Genomic DNA, 24,880 nt, shown 5'->3' on the forward strand with positions numbered 1-24,880 from the left:
GTTTTGGATTCTCTAAGCCCCAAATGAAAGCTACAATATGCTTGTATAAGGCCCTGCAATTTTATTTCGATTCGGCATTTGATTACTGAGATATCTTACGAAGAGTATTTCAATAAATTCCGTTTTGGGTTCTCTAAGCCCCAAATGAAAGCTACAATATGCTTGTATAAGGCCCTGCAATTTTATTTCGATTCGGCATTTGATTACTGAGATATCTTACGAAGAGTATTTCAATAAATTCTTTTTTTTTATTATATTCACTTGTTTTGTTATCTTGCATTTGTTTTTGACCAGTCTATCTATCTATATATATAAATGAGTTTGAAGTTCCTTTGAGGCAACAAAACTCAAGAACCAATGAACCGATCAGCATGACTCTTGCACGGTTCGGTTCGTATTCGTGGTGGCTGTGTTTATATGTACAAAAAGTTACGAAAATCAACTAGAAAAGCAACGAAATTGATAAAGTACTGATTTTTAATGAGCCGGGAACACATACAGCGTGATCAAAATTAAATCAATCTAGAGTGCGTTGCTGCGATGACCTCAACAGTTGTCAAACCACCACAGCTTGGCAAAACAAAGTTTGCCGGGACAGCTAGTTTTTAAATAAATGATGCTGACCTCATACAAAGTGTATACTAGCAGGTTATTGTTTTCAACAAAATTATAAATAACAAATTACAAATACACAGGAATTTTATGGAAACTAACAATATGTTAAATGAAAGCTTTGAAGAACCAGACAGCCAAAATAACTAGCTAATGCCAAAACTGATTAACTTAGTAGATATATCATTTTTGTCGTTTTTACACCATAACCATGAATACCAAGTACTTCGGAGCTAATTTAATTGACTGATTAGGATATATTGTATCTCGCTGATTTTCTTACCCATCGATTCAAGATCTCTTGGCAGTTATTGTACGTGGATTTGCTAACTGAACACGACGAATCAGAACCGTCGTTTTTGGAATCACCGTTCGAATCGCCGTTGGAATCGTCGTTCGATTGCAGAGCGAGGCAGCAACAAAACTGACACATCGCTTTGACATATTTAACGTAGGAGCAACACGTGCGTGATATTCTCTCTCTCTGTTGGTGTGGTTTGTTTTGATTCAATCTGACATTTCTTTTATGCTGCTCATGCTGCCGATGCTGCCAGCTGATGGTGGTAAGGATGGAGGAGCATAGTCGGAGGGGTGCTCCAATGTGTTTTCAGAAGAATTCGTCGAGATAAAATGTTTTCATTATAAAAAATATGGAAAATTCTAGTTTAAAAGTTCAGCATTAAACTTTTCAATGCGTGTTACGTATATTATTTTATAGAGAATCTGTCTAGAGGTCGTTTCACGTAATAAGAGCATTAACATAAAAGTCCATAATTTTACAAGAACGCATTGAAACGCCCCTTGAAATTTAACGGCGATTCCCAACCAGCTCAAGCAAATTCCCTTGGAATAATCACAATAATAAAAGATACAAAATTCCAGAATATGTAAGCTATTTTTTAAACATTCCATACAAGACTCTAGGAAGTGTCTGGCATTTCTGGTAGTTTAGTCCATGGTACATGATGCTATTTTGGAAACCAATCCACTAGATGCCAAATCCACAATATTTTCTAGAACTTTTGGTAAATTACACAAAACAAATATGTTAAATACACATAATACAACAATAATTTTAATAAGTGTAAGAAGGGTTCTGTTCACCATAGGTGGATTAAATCGGGTTTTTATTATTATATTCACTTGTTATCTTGCATTAGTTTTAGGGAAATTATTTTTCAATAAATAATGCTGTCCTCATACAAAGTGTATACTAGCATGTAATTGTTTTCAACAAAATTATAAATAGCAAATTATAAATACACAGGAATTTAATGAAAACTAACAATATGTTAAATGAAAGCTTTGAATTTATATATTGTGGGAAAAATGCAAGAACCGGACAGCCAAAATAACTAGCTAATGCCAAAACTGATTAACTTAGTTTAGTAGATGTATATGTCTTTTTTAAACCATGATCACGAATACCAAGTACTTCGGAGCTTATTTAATCGACTGATTAAGAGATATTAGACAAAGTGTATCTCGTTGATTTTCTTACCCTATTGTTAATCGATTCAAGATCTTTTGGCAGTTAACAAAAGATACAATATTCCAGAATATGTAAGCTATTTTTTAAACATTGCATACAAGATTCTAGGAGGTGTCTGGCATTTCTGGTAGTTTAGTCCATGGCCCATGATGCTATTTTGGAAACCAATCCACTAGATCTGGAGCAACATTTGAAAAGGGCCCAAGAGGTCTTGTGTCTTTTTTCTAAAACGCTCCGTAGGGCATAACAGCAGCCCGTCCACGCAAATGAACACCGTTATCCGAAAGATCGATGTTTGCTCTATCTGATAACGGTCTTAGTTTTTGTGAGCTGAGGGGGGCCAGGAGCGACGTGTGAAGTCATTGTTTACCAATGCTTGTATGCCCTTTTCAAATGTTGCTCCAGAGATGCCAAATCCACAATATTTTCTAGAACTTTTGGGTCATTACACAAAATAAATATGTTAAATACAAATGATACAACAATAAATTTAATAAGCGTAAGAAGGGTTCTGTTCACCATAGGTGGATTAAATCGGGTTGTTTTTTAATGAAAACCCTTTAACTTTTTGTATGGACCGTAACTCTCGGCCGTACTTCCTCCTCCCCCTAGAGCGTTACGTAATTTGTGGACGGCGCCTAACACAAGGAGCTAACCCAGATAATTTTTCGTGATCTTTCACCTTAAACGAATGCGGTCGTGGGAAATTATTAAGCCAGCTTCATCAACGGTCGGTCGACATTCGGCAAATCTTGATCAATCCAATGATGCACGTATCAGGCTAATTAGTTTCACCGGAATACCATGCTCTGAATCTATCTTCAGCATACTGAGTTGTGAGCCAGTGACATTCAGCCATGATTTAAAGGTACCGCTTCATACGAGAAAGCCTGCGACGCCTCATAGGTGGGTGAATATAAAATACAAAAAGAAACGACTATATCTATGGATTGCGGTTATTGATATCGTGCTGTACATGTGAACTTTCAAGTGTTTTGCGCACAAAAGAGTTACTAAAATGTCATAAATATTTGACAGAGTTTAAACTGGTGCGTCTCACGTCTCAGATGAATAATTTGATAAGACTAAGGAAGCTTATGTATGTATTTAGGCTGGTGAGGTTGATGTCTGTATGCATATTGCATATGTATGTGAATATCAGACAAAATAACATCTCTTTAGCGTAATCAAAATCGATCTAATTGAGTGTTGACGCTATAAATTTTGCTTGACTCCGTTAAATGCTTTACATTTGTTTCATTTGTAGAGTTAGAATTTGAATCAGAAAATGGTTTGAGAGATCTTCAGCTTGGTGAAAAGATAGGTATAGCTGGTATAGCAATGCATTCTATGCACTTATAATTATTATTTATGCACGGAAAGTTACAAACTTGTCAACAATTATATAGCACCCGCTAAAAACCACTCAGAAATGAAATTCCCTATCTCTGTTCTGTCGCCCTACACTATCTACGCCCAGTCCCTCATGAATTTTCCCATAAGTGGCAAAAGTCCCCGCGCGCGCTAATAGCAGCACGTCAAGCGGCACAGCAACAATATTCCCAAGATCTCTGACGACGACGACGACGACACGGCGACGTTCGTTGAAGGCGAAAAATGTATCAGATAATAAAAAGCGCGCACGCGTGCCCTCACGTTCACCACCGACACCGACCGCTTGCATTATTCCGTTCTTGAGGAGTACTCATCGGTAGGCGCGCGTGGTTCCGTGGCATATCGCCAAGGCAAATCTGTCGCGCTCGCCCCGCGCACTCAACTCACCACCCACGGCGGTGACCGATCGTACGGCCGCCTCTGGAGAGGTGAGTACCACTGTTCGGGTTTCACTCACCAACACATGCTCGGCTCGTCAACTGCGTCTGTGTGAGTGAGCGACCGCTGCGCTGAGTGCGACCGCCACAAAACAAAACCTTGAGAGGGTTCGTCGGTTCGTTCGAACCGTCGATTAAAAACTTCCTTCTTTGTGGCAAATCGGCTTCGATGAGCAGTGAGTGCCGTGCGGTGCAGGCACTCTCTCTCAACCATCTTCTGCCGCAGCGAATTTTCGAGAGCAATCGAACACAGTTGGGTGAGTGTCACAAGCTGTTAGCGCGCGTACATGGCTCTGTTGTTGTTGCTGATTTTGTTGTTGTATCGTGTGCCTTGCATTCAACTGTTCGCACTTCACCGTGTTCCATCTGTTTTTATGTCCTGCCTGGCTTCCACCCACCGCATCTTCTTCTCAGCTTGCATTTCAACCAATCCAGTGGTGTATGTATACTGCTGCTACCGCTTACTGGCACTCTGGGGCAGACGAGTCCATCAGGCTGGATTTTGTGTGTTCCGCCCGCCCGCCTGTTGTGTGTTGTGTCGTTCGGCGGGTTTAAGGTTTTGCCCCCGCTGGCTACTCTTCGCTTCGTAATGCCGCCGTCTCCGATATGGCTTTAAAAATGCACACCGAGCACCCGGGTGCACTGCGTAAACAAGAGGGGTGAGAATGCGTGCGAGGAGTGATGCGATTTGTGTGTGAACACTCGCTCTTGGCTAGAAGCGCTCCGATCTACTGGCCTGATGGTGTAGTGCTGGTGCTGGTGCCGGTGATGGCAGAGGAGGTTGTTGGTAAACTTGACAACCGTAATGACACGATACGGTGGTTGTGTAGACGCAGGGGCCGGGGCGTTTCGTTGAGTTTGTTTTGCATCGGTGCGAGGTTTGCTACCTACCTCTACCTACCAGGCTGCTACAAGCTCATCTGGGGATTTGAGCGCCTTGGTTTGCGGTCACTTTCGGGAGCAATGAAATCGCAGCACAATCAGCTGCGGGCAACTTGTTTGTATGAAAGTAATTGGTCGGATGGAAGGGGGCACTGGAATGATACAACAAGTTTAGTTGAGTCAATAAGAACGATTTTATGCGGTGTTGATGTCTCTAGCCAAATGGTGATTTGATGTTGCATGAAGAAGAAGAAAAGCGATGATGTTTTGAAAAATCCCTATCCCTACCCTATAACACAGGGGAAGATTTTACACGGTGTGTCCGGTAGAACAAATTTATTACAAAAAAATGGGCATCGCTAATTTTTACGCTACGTGAAAGTTGACGCTGCCAGCTTTCATTCAAGCCCAACATCGAAATATTCCATCGGGGGAACTTTTCCATACAAAAATTGGGTATGTTTGTTAAGTAGAAATAGGGATTAATTTGGAACCGTGCATTTTGTATGGGGAAAAACAGTATTCTGAAAAAGTTGTTCGGGATCCCTCGGTGGATTTTTTTGGGGAACACGTTAAATGAAAGCTAGAAGTCCATATTTTCGAAAAACGGCGGATTTGGCGATGCCTAATTTTTTGTGATAAACCTTCACCATATGCACGCCGTGTTTAAAATGCTTCTATAAAATCTAAAACAAAATCTAATTAAAAATCGTTTGATGTAAGGTGTTAGACTTTGGACGGACTACAAATAAAGTACCTTATCAAGAAAAAAAATGTGAAATTTAAATTACGTTCAATATGTAGTCCGTCCAAAGTCTAACACCGTACATCAAACCGTTTTTAATTAATTTTGTTTTAGATTTTATAGAGGCATTTTAAAATCTTCCCCTGTGTTATAGGGTAGGGATAGGGATTTTTCAAAACATCATCGCTCTTCTTCTTCTTCATGCAACATCAAATCACAAATGCTCTTATTATGTTTGATTATCGAATTCGAATTGGGTACCGTTCATTAAAAACATATCGTCGTCAAACGTTAACGTTTAAGTTTCAAATTTAACATCGATATTTCATAGAAAGGCACATGGTGATTCGTTGACGCAAGTAAATGAAATTTTTACTAGGAAAAGTACCATCTGCCTGTTTTCTGTTACACCTATGAAAAGTGGAACAGGAAAAATAGTGGAACAGGGCTGCCCTCTGTGTCTTGTTCTTTGTAAACTCAAGGAGAAATTCACACAAGTGACGCTGGGGATAGGAAGCACAGCACAACTCCCGATTATTCTAATATGGGACCATTCATAAACCACGTGGACTTTTTGGGGGGAGGGGGGTGGTTGTGGGCCTGAGATGGCCAAAATTTGGTCTACGTGGTTTATGAATAGCCCACACGGATACACGGATGGTATTTTGATCATGTGTCACGACCTGAAGCTGCTAAACGACATCGCAACTGCACGTAAGCAACTGGTTGCTGAGGTTGATGTTGAGATCCATCCTGGGAAATCACAGTTATTGATTCGAGACCCAAAGTCAACACAAATCGCTACATGCTGAGAGAATAGGCCTTGACAGCGCCGCAGTGCTGCCGCCTGGCGGGAGTCGTATGGCAAACGTGAGAAAAAACGAGACAAAACACGTTTGTTTATACTTCTTCACGCACACGATGACAGATACAAATGGGATTTCCCATTGGAGTGAGTGCATTTTTGCTGCCGTCAGAGCCAATTATCAGCAGGGCTTATAGCATAAGGCAATCTAGCGTTCATCACCCTTCTCTCTCAAGCAGCCACAGAAGATAGCGATTTTGTGTTTAATATTTTCATAGGGAAACGTTTCCGTATGAAAACAAACCTATCCTCCTCGGCAGCGAAACAGAGAAAGATGATCAAACGTCAGATAACCTTATGGATCACTGCACGAATTTATACTGGCCTGCTTACTCTCACACGAAATTTGACGTTTGAGAGGTGTCGGCACCGCTCAAACGTCAAATTTTCTGTGAGAGTAAGCAGGCCAGCATTAATTCGTGCAGTGGACCATTACCAACAGTGATGCCCCACCGAAAAAAAACAAAGCAATCGATCGACATGAAATGAAACGTCAGTCTTGTAAACTATTTCACACGAGTATGTTGCATGGTTAGCATCCTTCCTCGTTCGTGGTGAGCTTTAGCCTCCGGAATTGTCCGATTGCGATTGTGTCTGTCCGGCTACTACACCGGAAATACAATACAAATTGCGGTTATGAACATTAAATTCAATCCTCTCCTTAAGTATTCCGGCTCATACCTAACAGCAATCCTAGACAGACCAGAAAATCTGAAGAGAAGGGAGTACGAAAGTAGCAAAAATACGATTCTTCCCTTTTTGATAAAAAACAAACCTCCATGACATATCATAGGAAGAATCTAGTCATGAGTAGTTGTCCACTTCGTGACTTTTGATCAGAACAGACAGACAGACAGACAGACAGACAGACAGACAGACAGACAGACAGACAGACAGACAGACAGACAGACAGACAGACAGACAGACAGACAGACAGACAGACAGACAGACAGACAGACAGACAGACAGACAGACAGACAGACAGACAGACAGACAGACAGACAGACAGACAGACAGACAGACAGACAGACAGACAGACAGACAGACAGACAGACAGACAGACAGACAGACAGACAGACAGACAGACAGACAGACAGACAGACAGACAGACAGACAGACAGACAGACAGACAGACAGACAGACAGACAGACAGACAGACAGACAGACAGACAGACAGACAGACAGACAGACAGACAGACAGACAGACAGACAGACAGACAGACAGACAGACAGACAGACAGACAGACAGACAGACAGACAGACAGACAGACAGACAGACAGACAGACAGACAGACAGACAGACAGACAGACAGACAGACAGACAGACAGACAGACAGACAGACAGACAGACAGACAGACAGACAGACAGACAGACAGACAGACAGACAGACAGACAGACAGACAGACAGACAGACAGACAGACAGACAGACAGACAGACAGACAGACAGACAGACAGACAGACAGACAGACAGACAGACAGACAGACAGACAGACAGACAGACAGACAGACAGACAGACAGACAGACAGACAGACAGACAGACAGACAGACAGACAGACAGACAGACAGACAGACAGACAGACAGACAGACAGACAGACAGACAGACAGACAGACAGACAGACAGACAGACAGACAGACAGACAGACAGACAGACAGACAGACAGACAGACAGACAGACAGACAGACAGACAGACAGACAGACAGACAGACAGACAGACAGACAGACAGACAGACAGACAGACAGACAGACAGACAGACAGACAGACAGACAGACAGACAGACAGACAGACAGACAGACAGACAGACAGACAGACAGACAGACAGACAGACAGACAGACAGACAGACAGACAGACAGACAGACAGACAGACAGACAGACAGACAGACAGACAGACAGACAGACAGACAGACAGACAGACAGACAGACAGACAGACAGACAGACAGACAGACAGACAGACAGACAGACAGACAGACAGACAGACAGACAGACAGACAGACAGACAGACAGACAGACAGACAGACAGACAGACAGACAGACAGACAGACAGACAGACAGACAGACAGACAGACAGACAGACAGACAGACAGACAGACAGACAGACAGACAGACAGACAGACAGACAGACAGACAGACAGACAGACAGACAGACAGACAGACAGACAGACAGACAGACAGACAGACAGACAGACAGACAGACAGACAGACAGACAGACAGACAGACAGACAGACAGACAGACAGACAGACAGACAGACAGACAGACAGACAGACAGACAGACAGACAGACAGACAGACAGACAGACAGACAGACAGACAGACAGACAGACAGACAGACAGACAGACAGACAGACAGACAGACAGACAGACAGACAGACAGACAGACAGACAGACAGACAGACAGACAGACAGACAGACAGACAGACAGACAGACAGACAGACAGACAGACAGACAGACAGACAGACAGACAGACAGACAGACAGACAGACAGACAGACAGACAGACAGACAGACAGACAGACAGACAGACAGACAGACAGACAGACAGACAGACAGACAGACAGACAGACAGACAGACAGACAGACAGACAGACAGACAGACAGACAGACAGACAGACAGACAGACAGACAGACAGACAGACAGACAGACAGACAGACAGACAGACAGACAGACAGACAGACAGACAGACAGACAGACAGACAGACAGACAGACAGACAGACAGACAGACAGACAGACAGACAGACAGACAGACAGACAGACAGACAGACAGACAGACAGACAGACAGACAGACAGACAGACAGACAGACAGACAGACAGACAGACAGACAGACAGACAGACAGACAGACAGACAGACAGACAGACAGACAGACAGACAGACAGACAGACAGACAGACAGACAGACAGACAGACAGACAGACAGACAGACAGACAGACAGACAGACAGACAGACAGACAGACAGACAGACAGACAGACAGACAGACAGACAGACAGACACGAAGCAACCCAAGTGCATGCTGTGCAAGTCGGAGGAAGGAAATGGCCACCGGACGGGAGGCTATAAATGCCCGGCCTACAAAAAGGCGAAGGCAGGCCAACAATGATGCAGATAACGCAAATTAATCTGAATCATTGCGACATCGCACAGCAACTGTTGTGGCAGTCGACAACAGAGACGAAGTGCGATGTTGCGATCATCGCAGAGCCGTATCGGGTTCCTCCTGAGAACGGCAATTGGGTAGCGGATATAGCAGGACTGGCAGCTATACAAGTTATGGGCAGATTCCCTATAGAGGAAGTGGTGGAAAACTCTTACGAAGGTTTCGTGATCGCCAAAGTTAACGGTGTCTTCGTATGTAGCTGCTATGCGCCTCCAAGATGGACCGAGGAGCAATACAACCGGATGTTGGATGCACTCACTGACACGCTGGTAGGACGTAGGCCAGTAGTCATCGGCGGCGATTTCAACGCCTGGGCCGTTGAGTGGGGCAGCCGGCAAACCAATGCAAGAGGATATAGTCTACTTGAAGCTCTGGCGAAGCTGGACGTAAAGCTGTGCAATGTAGGAACAGTCAGCACATTCCGCAAAGACGGTCGTGAATCCATCATCGACATTACATTTTGTAGTCCATCGTTGATGGAAGACATGGACTGGAGGGTGAGTGAGGAGTACTCCCACAGCGACCACCAGGCGATCCTCTACAAGATAGGCCAGAGAGCTCCTACGTCCATACAGAGAACTAGAACTTATGAGCGGAAGTGGAAGACGAAGGACTTCGACAAGGAGACTTTTATCGAGGCACTTCGGCCAAATAGCGATGCGGCAAACCTCGACCCAGGGTGGTTGACGGAAGCGCTAGCAACGGCATGTGATGCAGCAATGCCGAGGAAGATTGAACCTAGGAACGCTAGACGCCCAGCGTTCTGGTGGAATGCGACGCTCAGCACCCTTCGTGCGACTTGCCTCCGAGCTAGGAGACGAGTTCAGAGGGCAAGAACTGCGGCCGATAGAGAAGAGCGCAAGGTTGCGTTCCGTGAAGCTAGAGCTGCCTTCAAACGAGCTATCAAGCAGAGCAAGGCGAACTGTTACAAGGAGCTATGTCAGGAAGCCGACGCTAACCCCTGGGGAAATGCCTACCGCATCATAATGGCAAAGCTGAAGGGCCCAATGACGCCAGTCGAAATGTGCCCAGACAAACTGAAGGGTATCGTGGAGGGTTTGTTTCCAAAACACGATACAACAACGTGGCCACCTACGCCGTACAGCGAGGGCGATGTGGAATTTGACGTAAACCGACTGGTCTCGAACGACGAGCTCGTTGCCGTGGCGAAAGCATTGAAGGTGAAGAAGGCTCCCGGTCCGGATGGAATCCCCAACGTGGCGTTGAAAGCAGCGATCCTGGAGTATCCCGATATGTTCAGGTCAGTGTTGCAGAAATGCCTGGAGGAAGGCATCTTTCCGGATATATGGAAGGTCCAAAAACTAGTGCTGCTGCCAAAACCAGGAAAGCAGCCGGGAGATCCAGCATCGTACAGGCCGATCTGTCTGTTGGATACGCTCGGAAAACTCCTGGAGAGGATTATCCTTAACAGGCTGACCGAGTATACCGAAAGTGAGGGAGGGCTGTCCACGATGCAGTTCGGCTTCCGCAAGGGAAAATCGACGGTTGACGCAATTCGGACCGTCGTTAAGATGGCGGAAAGGGCATCCTTACAAAAGCGGAGAGGAGATCGCTACTGCGCCGTGGTAACGATAGACGTTAAAAACGCGTTTAACAGCGCCAGTTGGGAAGCTATCGCCGTAGCCCTGCATAATATGCGGGTCCCCGACTATCTGTGTAGGATTATAAGGAACTACTTCCAGAATAGAGTCCTTGTGTACGAAACCAACGTAGGGCAGAGGTCGTTTAGAGTAACAGCAGGTGTTCCACAAGGGTCAATACTTGGCCCTACGCTCTGGAACGCAATGTACAACGATGTGTTAACACTGAAGCTTCCGGCAGGTGTCATTATCGTGGGGTTCGCAGACGACGTTGTATTAGCGGTAACTGGCGAATCAATCGATGAAGTCGAAGTGCTGGTATCGGAGGCAATCGACACTGTGGAAAGATGGATGAATGGAGTGAAGCTGCAGATAGCCCATCACAAGACAGAAGTGCTCGTAGTCAGTAACCGCAAAGCAGTGCAAAGGTTGGAGATCACGATCGGAGAGGAGAGAATTTCATCGCAGCGCGCGTTGAAGCACCTGGGCGTGATGGTCGACGACCGCTTAAACTTTAACGCGCACGTTGACTATGCCTGCGAAAAGGCGGCGAAGGCGGTTAACACAGTAGCGAGGATTATGCCAAACGCGGGTGGTCCAAGAAGCAGTAGGAGGCGCCTCTTGGCAAATGTTGCAACCTCAATACTTAGGTATGGAGTGCCAGCCTGGGCTCCGGCGCTAAAAACGAAGAGAAACCGTGGAAGGCTGGGCAGTGTGTTCCGGCTCATGGCTATGAGAGTCGCGAGTGCCTACAGAACAATCTCGTCGGAGGCTGTATGCGTTATCGCTGGGATGATGCCCATCTGCATCACCCTAGAGGAAGACGTCGAGTGCTATCGGCGGAGTAACGTAAGGAATGCGAGAGCAGCTGCTAGAATGGACTCGCTGGTGAAGTGGCAACAAGAGTGGGACAATGCGGCGAACGGAAGGTGGACCCACCGACTGATCCCAAATGTGTCGGCGTGGGTGAACAGGAAGCATGGGGAGGTGAACTTCCATCTGACGCAGTTTCTGTCCGGGCACGGCTGTTTCCGGAAGTACCTGTTTCGATTCGGTCACGCGTCTTCCCCTCTGTGTCCGGAGTGTGTGAACGTGGAGGAAACACCGGCGCACGTCGTCTTCGAATGCCCTAGGTTCTCGGAGATGCGCAGGGATATGCGCGGCCTGACAGTCGACAACATTGTCGAAGAAATGTGTCGCGACGAAGCTACGTGGAACGCTGTCGACAGAGCAGTAACGAGGATGCTGTCCGCGCTGCAAAGGAAGTGGCGCGAAGACCAGAGAGCGCCGGAACGCGATCGGAGTAGGCTTGATCCACCGCCGGGGACATGACTGAGTCGTCCGTTGCGTAGTACCGGTTTTTGGTCGTCGGAGCGCCGGTGAACCGGAAGTCTACCACCAACCGGAATCGCCGGGTCGACTTCGGCACCTTACTGGTCGGGATGAAAACATCGGTGTCGAGAGAACTTCCACCGTCGGGGTCTTTCTCTGTCGGAGTAGGCTAGGTCCGTCCACCGCCGGGGACTAGACCGAGTATATCGCGGAGAAGCACCGGAACTTGGTCGTCGGGGCGCCTGTGAACCGGAAGCCAGTCTCCAACCGGAATCGCAGGAGAGACCTCGGCACCTGTCCGGGAAGAAACGGTTTCGGAAGATGTTCCACTGCCGGGGAAGTCTTTGTCGGCGTAGGGTAGATCCACCGTCGGGGACTATCCGAGTCGTGCGCGAAAAACTGGAGTGCTAAAACGGCACCGTTCCTCGGAGAAACTCAGTATGATCCGAAGTACTTGCTGGTGGTATTAGAATAACAAATTTGGTGTGTGTTTGTGCTAACTGTGTCGCTGAATGGCGATAGGTTAGGTACGAACACGAGAACGACTAGAATAACAAATTTAATTTTAGAATAACAAATTTGGTGTATGTTTGTACTAACTGTGTCGCTGAATGGCGATAGGTTAGGTACGAAAACGAGAATGACTAGAATAACAAATTTAGAAGCGACAAAAAGTGCATGAGCACAATAGCAGAAGAGCGCATGAGCGCATTGCCCCCCCTGAAGCAGTCGCATATCAGTGGTACCAGGGGGATCGAGGCGTCAAGGTGTAGCAGAGTTTTTCCAATCGGTTTTCTCTGCTTGGGAGGTTGGGAGGAAAAAAAAAAAAAAAAAAAAAAAAAAAAAAAAAAAAAAAAAAAAAAAAGAAAAACAGACAGACAGACAGACAGACAGACAGACAGACAGACAGACAGACAGACAGACAGACAGACAGACAGACAGACAGACAGACAGACAGACAGACAGACAGACAGACAGACAGACAGACAGACAGACAGACAGACAGACAGACAGACAGACAGACAGACAGACAGACAGACAGACAGACAGACAGACAGACAGACAGACAGACAGACAGACAGACAGACAGACAGACAGACAGACAGACAGACAGACAGACAGACAGACAGACAGACAGACAGACAGACAGACAGACAGACAGACAGACAGACAGACAGACAGACAGACAGACAGACAGACAGACAGACAGACAGACAGACAGACAGACAGACAGACAGACAGACAGACAGACAGACAGACAGACAGACAGACAGACAGACAGACAGACAGACAGACAGACAGACAGACAGACAGACAGACAGACAGACAGACAGACAGACAGACAGACAGACAGACAGACAGACAGACAGACAGACAGACAGACAGACAGACAGACAGACAGACAGACAGACAGACAGACAGACAGACAGACAGACAGACAGACAGACAGACAGACAGACAGACAGACAGACAGACAGACAGACAGACAGACAGACAGACAGACAGACAGACAGACAGACAGACAGACAGACAGACAGACAGACAGACAGACAGACAGACAGACAGACAGACAGACAGACAGACAGACAGACAGACAGACAGACAGACAGACAGACAGACAGACAGACAGACAGACAGACAGACAGACAGACAGACAGACAGACAGACAGACAGACAGACAGACAGACAGACAGACAGACAGACAGACAGACAGACAGACAGACAGACAGACAGACAGACAGACAGACAGACAGACAGACAGACAGACAGACAGACAGACAGACAGACAGACAGACAGACAGACAGACAGACAGACAGACAGACAGACAGACAGACAGACAGACAGACAGACAGACAGACAGACAGACAGACAGACAGACAGACAGACAGACAGACAGACAGACAGACAGACATGGGGCAGCAGGGACAGGAGTCCAGGGGCTTGACGAACCCCCCCTTCTGCGAGTCGGGTGGCAGCTTGGGAATTCATCCTAAGCGAAAATCGTTCACACATCCGTGTGGATTACCACCTTTGGCTCTTCCTTCGGGGAGTGACCGAGCTTCTGGTTTCCAGATAGCTCAAGCAGAGGATGCCTAGGATGTGGCGGGGTTTCAACAGTGGGCTCTGTTGGATCTCCATAAAAAGCCACACATCCGCAAGCAACTCTGTACAAGCGACCTGGTACCGCTTCCAAAGTGCCTTAGCCCAAATACTCGGAGTGCCAACCGGCACATCAGGATCGATGCCAGTAACATCCTGATTATGGCATACTGGTCAACGCAAACGACAACGGACTACGGATTACGGATAGGATGACGACGATGGGCTGACATTCGTGCCATTCTGCTCCCTGAGTAAGGAAGGGTGACACCTACTTGAAACGGCGAGCGGGCTAATGGTGCGTCTGCCTCCGTCCCGGTAAAACCTTGGCAGGCCTCCGGATACGTTCTTCATCTGTCCATCATTTTTGATGGGTACTAGGCTCGGATGTAATACTCCCGACTTGCGCTGATCTGGCTCTGGACACGGACCCCATGAAGGTACGTGTTCAACCCTCGCTTGGCCTCCCTGATTCATAGACAACCAAGAGATCACGAAAGCGACTACGTACAGCAGGTGGAGATAGCGGCTCGGAGGGGGGACCCAATAGAATGGAGACATCAAATTATACCGAAGTAGTTGGAGAGAACGCGGACGCGTTCAGAAGAAGTGGAATGATGCAGCGATCACCAGTGACGCCGCTGGAAACTGCTGCGAGAACGAGTAGTAGCGCGATACGGAGCGAGCCTCAAGGAAGCCAACGGGAGCTAGCATTCCTGAATCAGCGAGTGCTTACACCGAACTCGAACAGCGGCACAGCTCAAGAGTCGAGCTTGTTCGAAGTGAGGAGAAGGGTGAACGAGTTGTACGAGTTTGTCAAAGACAAGCACAACGTTCACCTGAAGATCAAGCAACTAGTGACGAGCATCAAGTCTGCCGTTACAGTTGCGGAACGCGATCAGAAGGCGCTCAAGCTGAGAGTGGAAACAGCCGAGAAGTCTCTGGCGGAAGCCACGGATAGACCTACGGCTGAAAACATGGAGACGCCGAGGAGCCACCGGAGTACTCGCTCAGAGAAACGAGGCAGGGACACGCCAGGAGAAGAGGAAGTCCCGAAGAAACAGAGAAGCGAACGGGAGCGTGCCAGCAATCGGAGTGATGATGGATGGCGCACTGTGGAGAACCAGCAGGCGAAGAAGAAGAAAAAGCGAAAGGAGAAAGAAGATAAGAAGAAGGAAGAAAAGAAGAAGGAACAGAAGAAGAAAGAAACCCAGCGGCCTCCTAGGGAAGGGCGATGCATTGATCGTTGAGGCGAAGGACAAGACGACGTACGCTGCTCTGCTTAGGAAACTGCAGGAGGACCCGGAGTTGAAGGTGTTGGGCGAAAACGTAGTGAAGACCAGACGCACCCAAAAAGGAGAGATGCTGTTCGAGCTCAAGAAGGATCCGACGGTTAAGAGCTCGGCGTTCAGGGAGCTCGTTGCCAAATCCCTGGAGAACGAGGCCAATGTGAGAGCCTTACCACAGGAGGCGGTGGTTGAAGTCAAGGATCTGGACGAGATCACGACAGAAGATGATCTGAAACGCGCATTGAAGGAGCAGTGCAACGTCGAAGGACCGATGGTGATTCGGATAAGGAAGTCGTATGGAGGCACTCAGACGGCGGCAATCCGATTGCCTGTGGATATTGCCAATAAGCTGGTAGCAACTGGCAAGGTAAAAATTCGATGGGCGGAGTGCTCGTTGCGACTGGCTCCCCGAGCCACCAAACAAATGGAGCGATGCTTTAAATGCATGGAATTTGGTCATCAGGCGAGAAATTGCAAGGGCCCCGACAGGTCCGGACGATGCTGGAGTTGCGGTGGAAACGGCCACGTTGCTCGGGACTGCACGAGCCAACCCAAGTGCATGCTGTGTAAGCCGGAGGACGGAAACGACCATAAGACGGGAGGCTTTAAGTGCCCGGCCTATAAAAAGGCGATGGCAGGTCAACAATGATTGAGATAACCCAAATCAACCTCAATCACTGCGACGTCGCACAGCAACTGTTGTGGCAGTCGACAACAGAGACGAAGTGCGATGTTGCAATCATCGCAGAGCCGTATCGGGTGCCCCCTGAGAACGGCAATTGGGTGACGGACAGATCCCAGATAGCGGCCATACAGGTGATGGGTAGATTCCCCATTGAAGAAGTGATCGAGTGTTCGTACGAAGGCTTTGTGGTTGCCAAAATTAATGGAGTCTTCGTTTGCAGTTGCTATGCACCTCCAAGGTGGTCAGATGAAGAGTACAACAGGATGTTGGATGCACTCACGGACACGCTGGTCGGGCGGAAGCCGGTAGTCATCGGAGGAGATTTCAACGCCTGGGCCGTGGAATGGGGTAGTAGGCTCACCAATGCTAGGGGGTACAGCCTACTGGAAGCTCTGGCGAAGCTGGATGTGAGGCTTTGCAACGATGGTATGGCCAGCACATTCCGCAGAGACGGCCGTGAATCCATCATCGATGTTACGTTCTGTAGTCCGTCGCTTACGGAAGACATGAACTGGAGAGTCAGCGAGGAATATTCCAACAGTGATCACCAGGCGATCCTCTACAGTATTGGCCGGCGAGCCTCTACTTCGACGAGGAGAACGCGAACATGCGAACGAAGGTGGAAGACAAAAGAGTTCGACAAGGAAGTCTTTGTCGAGGCGCTGCGGCCATACGACGATGCAACCCTTGATGCAGGTGAACTAACGGAAGCGATTGTTACGGCATGCGACATAGCAATGCCGAGGAAGATAGAGCCCAGAAATAGAAGACGGCCAGCGTATTGGTGGAACGCGACGATCAGTACCCTCCGTGCTGCTTGCCTCCGTGCTAGGAGACGCTTCCAGAGGGCCAGAAATGAAGCTGAGAGAGAACCAAGGCGAACCGTTTTTCGGGGAGCTCGAGCCGCTCTTAAACGCGAGATAAGGCTGAGTAAGTCGAACTGCTACAAAGAGTTGTGTCGAGAAGCCGACGCCAACCCCTGGGGCAACGCGTACCGAATCGTGGTATCGAAGCTCAAAGGTCCAGCAGTACCCGTGGAAATGTGCCCGGACAAACTAAGGAGGATCGTGGAAGGTCTTTTTCCGCACCAAGGCCCAACGTTTTGGCCTCCCACACCATACGCAGAGAATGCAGAAGAACCCAACGAAGGTGCTCGGATATCCAATGCAGAGTTGCTGGTAATTGCGAAGGGGCTCAAGATCGGGAAAGCTCCCGGTCCGGATGGGATCCCGAACGTAGCAGTTAGAACGGCGATATTGGCGTTTCCGGACATGATCAGGATGGTGCTCCAAAAATGCCTGGATGAAGGCTACTTCCCAAACGGTTGGAAGGTTCAAAAGTTGGTGCTTCTACCGAAACCAGGAAAGCCGCCGGGGGACCCAGGATCGTATAGACCGATCTGCCTGCTGGATACCCTAGGAAAACTGTTAGAGAAGGTCATCCTTAACAGGTTGACAGAATACGTCGAAAGTGAGAGGGGACTATCAGCGATGCAATTCGGATTCCGTAAGGGAAAATCGACGGTGGATGCGATTCGGGTAGTCATCGAGAATGCCCAGAAGGCGTCCAAGAAAAAACGGAGAGGTGATCGATTCTGCGTTGTGGTAACGATAGACGTCAAAAATGCGTTTAATAGTGCCAGCTGGGAGGCTATCGCCGTAGCGCTACACAGTATGCGGGTTCCCGATTATCTGTGCCAGATTTTACGGAGCTACTTCCAGAACAGGGTACTGGTGTACGAGACCAACGAAGGGCAGAGGTCTATAGAAGTAACGGCAGGTGTTCCACAAGGGTCCATACTAGGCCCAACACTCTGGAATGCCATGTACAACGGCGTACTGTCGTTAAAACTTCCCAAAGGAGTCGTCATTGTGGGCTTCGCAGACGACGTCGTGTTAACGGTAATGGGAGAGACTCTTGAAGAAGTTGAAATGCTGGCGACGGAATCAATGTCCACTGTTGAAAGATGGATGACTGGGGTCAAGCTACAGATTGCCCATCACAAAACGGAGGTGCTTCTGGTCAGCAACTGTAAAGCAGTCCAAACGATGGAGATCGTAGTCGGAGAGCATGTTATCACATCGAAACGAGCTTTGAAGCATCTAGGAGTGATGGTCGATGATCGACTTAACTTCAAGGAGCACGTTGACTACGCCTGCGGAAAGGCAGCGAAGGCTGTCAATGCTATAGCGACGATCATGCCGAACGTCGGGGGACCACGAAGTAGTAAGAGGCGTCTTCTGGCGAGCGTAGCAGGCTCAATACTCAGGTATGGTGCCCCAGCATGGGCTGAAGCACTGAGTACGAAGCGGAATCGAAGAGCGCTAGACAGCGCATTCCGACTCATGGCCACTCGGGTCGCCAGCGCGTACAGAACCATTTCGACGGAGGCAGTATGTGTTATCGCGGGAATGATGCCCATTTGCATCACCATCGCCGAAGACGTGGAATGCTACCAACGCAGAAGTACCAGGAGCGTAAGAGATATCGTCAGAGCGAACTCGTTGGCTAAATGGCAGCAAGAGTGGGACAATTCGGCGAATGGCAGGTGGACTCACCGGCTTATCCCTAGCGTGTCAGCGTGGGTGAATAGGAAGCATGGGGAGGTGAACTTCCTTCTGACGCAGTTCCTGTCCGGCCATGGCTGCTTCAGGAAGTACCTGCACCGGTTTGGGCATGCTCTTTCGCCCTTTTGTCCGGAGTGTGTTAACGTGGAGGAGTCACCGGAACATGTCGTTTTCGAATGCCCCAGGTTCGAAGAAATTCGCGTCTTGCTGGGCGGAGTGACAGTCGACAACATTGTCGAAGAGATGTGTCGCGATGAAAACACGTGGAACGCTGTCGACAGAGCAGTAACGAGGATGCTGTCCGCGCTGCAGAGGAAGTGGCGCGAAGACCAGAGAGCGGCGGAACGCGATCCGGGTAGGCATGATCCACCGCCGGGGACATGACTGAGTCGTCCGTAACGTGGCACCGGTTTTTGGTCGTCGGAGCGCCGGTGAACCGGAAGTCCACCACCAACCGGAATCGCCGGACCGACTTCGGCACCTTACTGGTCGGGATAGAATCATCGGTATCGGGAGAACTTCCACCGCCGGGGTTTTTCTCCGTCGGAGTAGGCTAGGGCCACCGCCGGGGACTAGACCGAGTCTATCGCGAAGAAGCACCGGAATTTGGTCGTCGGGGCGCCTGTGAACCGGAAGCCAGTCTCCAACCGGAATCGCAGGAGAGACCTCGGCACCTGTCTGGGAAGAAACGGTTTCGGAAGATGTTCCACTGCCGGGGAACTCTTTGTCGGCGTAGGGTAGATCCACCGTCGGGGACTACACGAGTCGTGCGCGGAAAGCTGGAGTGCTAAATGGCGCAACGGCGGCACGGGGAGGACACCGTTCGGAGCAAGTTAGTAGGATCCGAATGCCTTGCGTGGTATTAGAATAACAAATTGTGTGTATGTTGTACCTATGTGTCGCTGAATGGCGATGTTAGGTACTAACATTAGAACGTGTAGAATAACAAATTTGAAACTAAGCATGTTGTCCGCTTAATGGCGAGCCAACACCAACCGGAGTAAGCAAAATACGAGACGTGTATGAGTATAGATTAGGAGCGACAAAAAGTGCATGAGCACAGTAGCAGAAGAGCGCATGAGCGCATTGCCCCCCCTGAAGCAGTCGCATATCAGTGGTACCAGGGGGATCGAGGCATCAAGGTGTAGCAGAGTTTTTCCAATCGGTTTTCTCTGCTGGGGAGGTTGGGAGGAAAAAAAAAAAAAAAAACAGACAGACAGACAGACAGACAGACAGACAGACAGACAGACAGACAGACAGACAGACAGACAGACAGACAGACAGACAGACAGACAGACAGACAGACAGACAGACAGACAGACAGACAGACAGACAGACAGACAGACAGACAGACAGACAGACAGACAGACAGACAGACAGACAGACAGACAGACAGACAGACAGACAGACAGACAGACAGACAGACAGACAGACAGACAGACAGACAGACAGACAGACAGACAGACAGACAGACAGACAGACAGACAGACAGACAGACAGACAGACAGACAGACAGACAGACAGACAGACAGACAGACAGACAGACAGACAGACAGACAGACAGACAGCAGTGGGATAACGCTGAAAACGGTAGATAGACCCATCGGCTCATTCCGAACGTTTCAACCTGGTTGGATAGGAAACACGGGGAGGTCAACTTTCACCTGACACAGTTCTTGTCAGGCCACGGATGTTTCCGGAAGTACCTGCATCGATTCGGGCAAGCAGAGTCCCCACTTTGCCCAGCATGCCCGAGTAATGAGGAGACACCAGAGCACGTGCTTTTCCACTGTCCCAGATTCAGGGCAGCACGAGACGGGATATTAGCGGAGAGTATCACAAGCCTTAGCCCCGACAACATTGTAGAACGAATGTGTCGGGAAGAAAGCACCTGGAATGCGGTGAACAGGGCTGTGGGACAGATCCTGTCGTCACTGCAGCGGAAATGGCGTGAAGACCAAAGGGCATCGGATCGCGATCGGAGTAGGCTAGATCCACCGTCGGGGACTAGTCCGAGTAGTCGTAACGCTCTGGTCTTGGGTCGTCGGGGCGCCGGTGAACCGGAAGCCACCCTCCAACCGGAATCATCGAACCGACCTCGGCACCTGACTGGTCGGGATCAAACCACCGTGTTCGGGAGAACTTCCATCGCCGGGGAACTCTCCGTCGGAGTAGGCTAGCTCCACCGCCGGGGACTAGGACGAGTATGTCGCGAGAAGCACCAGTGAATGGTCGTCGGGGCGCCTGTGAAGCGGAAGTCACCCTCCAACCGGAATCGCAGGGCCGACCTCGGCACCGGTCTGGGAAGTATCGGTTCGGAAGATCTTCCATCGCCGGGGAACTCTTCGTCGGAGTAGGATAGATTCACCGCCGGGGACTATCTGAGTAATCAGCGCCCGTGGAAAACCACTGGTTCGGGTCGTCGGAGCGCCAGCGTACCGGAAGCCTCCAACCGGAATCGCCGGACCGACTTCGACACCCTGCCAATCAACATCGAAGGAATACGCAACGCGAACAACGGTTTCGGGAGATATTCTACCGCCGGAGAACTCTCCGTCGGACAAGGATGGAAGAAAATCATTTCAAGCGATAAATGATACAGGATACGAATAATCCAAGATAGCCGTGTTCTTGCAGTAGCATGATGCCGACGCCTCACACTGTGCTCGTATCACCGTGCAATCAAAGCATCTGATGCATGGTTTATCGCGTGATGACCCGTTATCGGATCATGTTACTAGTCGTGATAAATTTTATTCATCACAATTTAGGCCACTTATGCACCAGTAAACCGCATTCATTATTAGAAATAATACATTCATAAGCATATCTTCAAGTTAAAGAAGTAAGAATGCTCAAAAAGTGAATGAAATCACTAATTTATCATTTCGACTTCATGATAGCGATCACATCGCGCCCGCACATGCCGAGCGAATCATTCTTCTCGGACCTTAGTTTGTTATGATGCTTGACGACAAACTGTTATCGTTGTTGCTATGATCGCGCGATGCCTTTCAACCGCGACACATTCGAAATCTGATCATGATCACTAGATTGCCATCCTTGCCGTCGGAGTAAGCTAGCTCCACCGCCGGGGACTACGCTGAGTCGCAAGAAACTACGTCGAATCAACCGGGTTCGAGTCGTCGGGGCGCCAGCGAACCGGAAGCCACCCTCCAACCGGAATCGCCGGACCGACCTCGGCACTCAACCGGTTCGCCCAGGAAAAGGTCAACGAACGCAGCGAGAAAGCCACCCGAAGTAGAATAGCCACCCTCCAACTGGCATTGCCGAACTGGTAGGGCTTTCTTCCATAATACTGGACAGAAAATGGTATGGCTTTCTTCCATAATACTGGAGGGCTGGATTCGAGCTGTTCAATAAGCGATTAGGAATAAACTTTGACAGCATCAGAATGTTATGTTATGTGTTATGTTAGGGTGGTTCGTTTGGTTAAACTGATTCAAAAATCTGCTTTCTAATCATTTTATTTGCGATTTCATGATGGATGATGAATTTTTGTCTTCGTAAATACGACTCTAGACCCATTGTGCACTGAAAAGCCCGCATCCGGCAGTGAGCTGTTTGCAAATGGAAAATTCCATGTAGACATTAAGACGCGAAGCTCAGCCGTTCGCAATGCTGTTTTATTTTGTATGGCGAGTTTTAAAAATTTTAAAACTCGCCATACAAAATAAAACAGCATTGCGAACGGTCCTCGAAGCGAAAGTTATTTTTAGACGCAACCCGGTTCAACTTCTCGGGTTTGAATGGAGGTGTTTGTGTGTAGTGGTATGGAAGCTATGGAACCGTGTAGCGCATCTTAATACAACGAATGGATTATGATTTATCACATTTTCTGTACGTCCTTAATACATAAATTGGTAGAAAAGTCATATCTCAATTTTTGGTAGCTTTTCTTGTTTTGCGTGTAGTAATCGATACCAAAATGGCCGTAAGGCAAGGTGCGTAAGACGAGATTAAAATCGATCATTATTGATCGGTGCTTACTGAGATGGGAATTAGATGAAAACCCCTATTTAATTTCCCCTTGACCCTAAAGAAGTCCTCCGCAAAGTCATCTGTATGGGAGCCCCCCTTTCTAGGGATGGGAGGAGTCTCACTTTATGCTAAGAACCTTCCTCGGCCTCAAAAACTTACGCATACAAAATTTCACGACAATCGGTCCAGTAGTTTCTAAATCCATAAGGGTCAGACAGACAGAGATAGATTTCCATCGAATTGTAACCGGTCCAAATGTTAATGCCAATGAAACTCCAGCGTACAGCTTCCGTTCACTCGCGTGGGTATATTCACACCCGAGATAAGGTAATTAATTACCGCCAATACATCGACATCAACAGCTCATCTCGCCACCCGTCTAAAGTGCCAAATACGTACCGTCTGAAGTCCCCCCGATCCGACCCAAAGTCACGCGAACGATGCGAGCTGGCCAAAACGAGAACAACGTCGCGTTGCCGATGAAAAAGGTCGCTGAATAATAAATCATGTTGGCCAACAGCAAGCAACAACATCCATACTCATCGTACCTACCTACCTAACCTACTGAGAGCTCGTTGACGCACACGTGCTCAGCTCACTAACACAGTCTCTCTTCGGGTGCATAGGGACCAACCTATTTAGCGTATAGAAATGGTTTCGGGTGTTTTGAAAGGTATTTGTTATGAAGCTGATGGAAGGAGATAATTTATCGCAATTAGCCTCGCTTTCTGGGGGATTGTAAAGAGTTACTCTTGTGGAGATGCTTGAATGATACTCAAACTGCCATGGTCCTCGGTTGAATGCTATTTAATAAAAATTTGATAGAATGTTTTTGGCATGTAGACCCCGACCTTCAACAAGTCCCATATTGTCTAGTGGTTAGGATATCCGGCTCTCACCCGGAAGGCCCGGGTTCGATTCCCGGTATGGGAAATTTTTTTATGGTTCGCGTTAGATAAAATTTAATTTAATTTTGGTCTTCAAACTAAATTCATTAAATTGCTTTCGTACACATTGTGAATGATTAGCTAGTTCCCAAGCATCGTTCATTGATTCTGTGTGCCGCTTCGATAGCTCTGGTCAATTCTTTATTCTTCATTACAACAACAAAGCTAGCCATGAAAATGTTTGACACTTCTCAGGTCATTTTGACAGACCACGCACATGCACGACAAAGACGGATGTTATATTCTACTTTATCGATCTTGTTGCCGTCTTTTTCATGCTCGTTTTACATCTGTCAAAATGACCTGAGAATTGTCAATCATTTTGAGGTTAGGTTTGGTGGTGTAATAAAGAATAGAGGCTTGCACCAAAAACATAACCTCGCAAATTCTCATACAAAAAGTAAACATTGCCCTCAAAATTTTGAGGGCAATGTTTACTCGGATATGGGTCGACGCCGTAGGAGAGAAAGAGAAGGAGATAAAAAGTGACGTCACTGTGCAAGCTCCCATTACACCAACGAACCTAACCTCAAAACGACTGACAATTCTCAGGTCATTTTGACAGATGTAACATGAGCATGAAAAGGACGGCAACAAGATCGATTGAGTAGAATGTATTATCCGTCTTTTTCGAGCATGTGTGTGGTCTATCAAAATGACCTGTGAAATGTCAAACATTTTCATGGCTAGCTTTGTTGGTGTAATGAAGAATCATAGAAAAGCACACGAAGAGAAAATTCCTTATTAAATGTATAAGAAAATGTTATA

At 47.9% G+C, this 24,880-nt stretch overlaps 1 non-coding gene across 1 annotated transcript; it reads left to right on the top strand.

Annotated features, from left to right (window-relative positions):
- The first annotated feature begins 24,026 nt into the window (after positions 1–24,026).
- Positions 24,027–24,098, top strand: Trnae-cuc (transfer RNA glutamic acid (anticodon CUC)). The gene has a single exon. It is a non-coding gene; the product is annotated as a tRNA-Glu (tRNA).
- Positions 24,099–24,880: the final 782 nt, after the last annotated feature.

Source organism: Aedes albopictus, chromosome 3, assembly GCF_035046485.1.
Source record: "Aedes albopictus strain Foshan chromosome 3, AalbF5, whole genome shotgun sequence".
Classification (NCBI taxonomy): domain Eukaryota; kingdom Metazoa; phylum Arthropoda; class Insecta; order Diptera; family Culicidae; genus Aedes; species Aedes albopictus.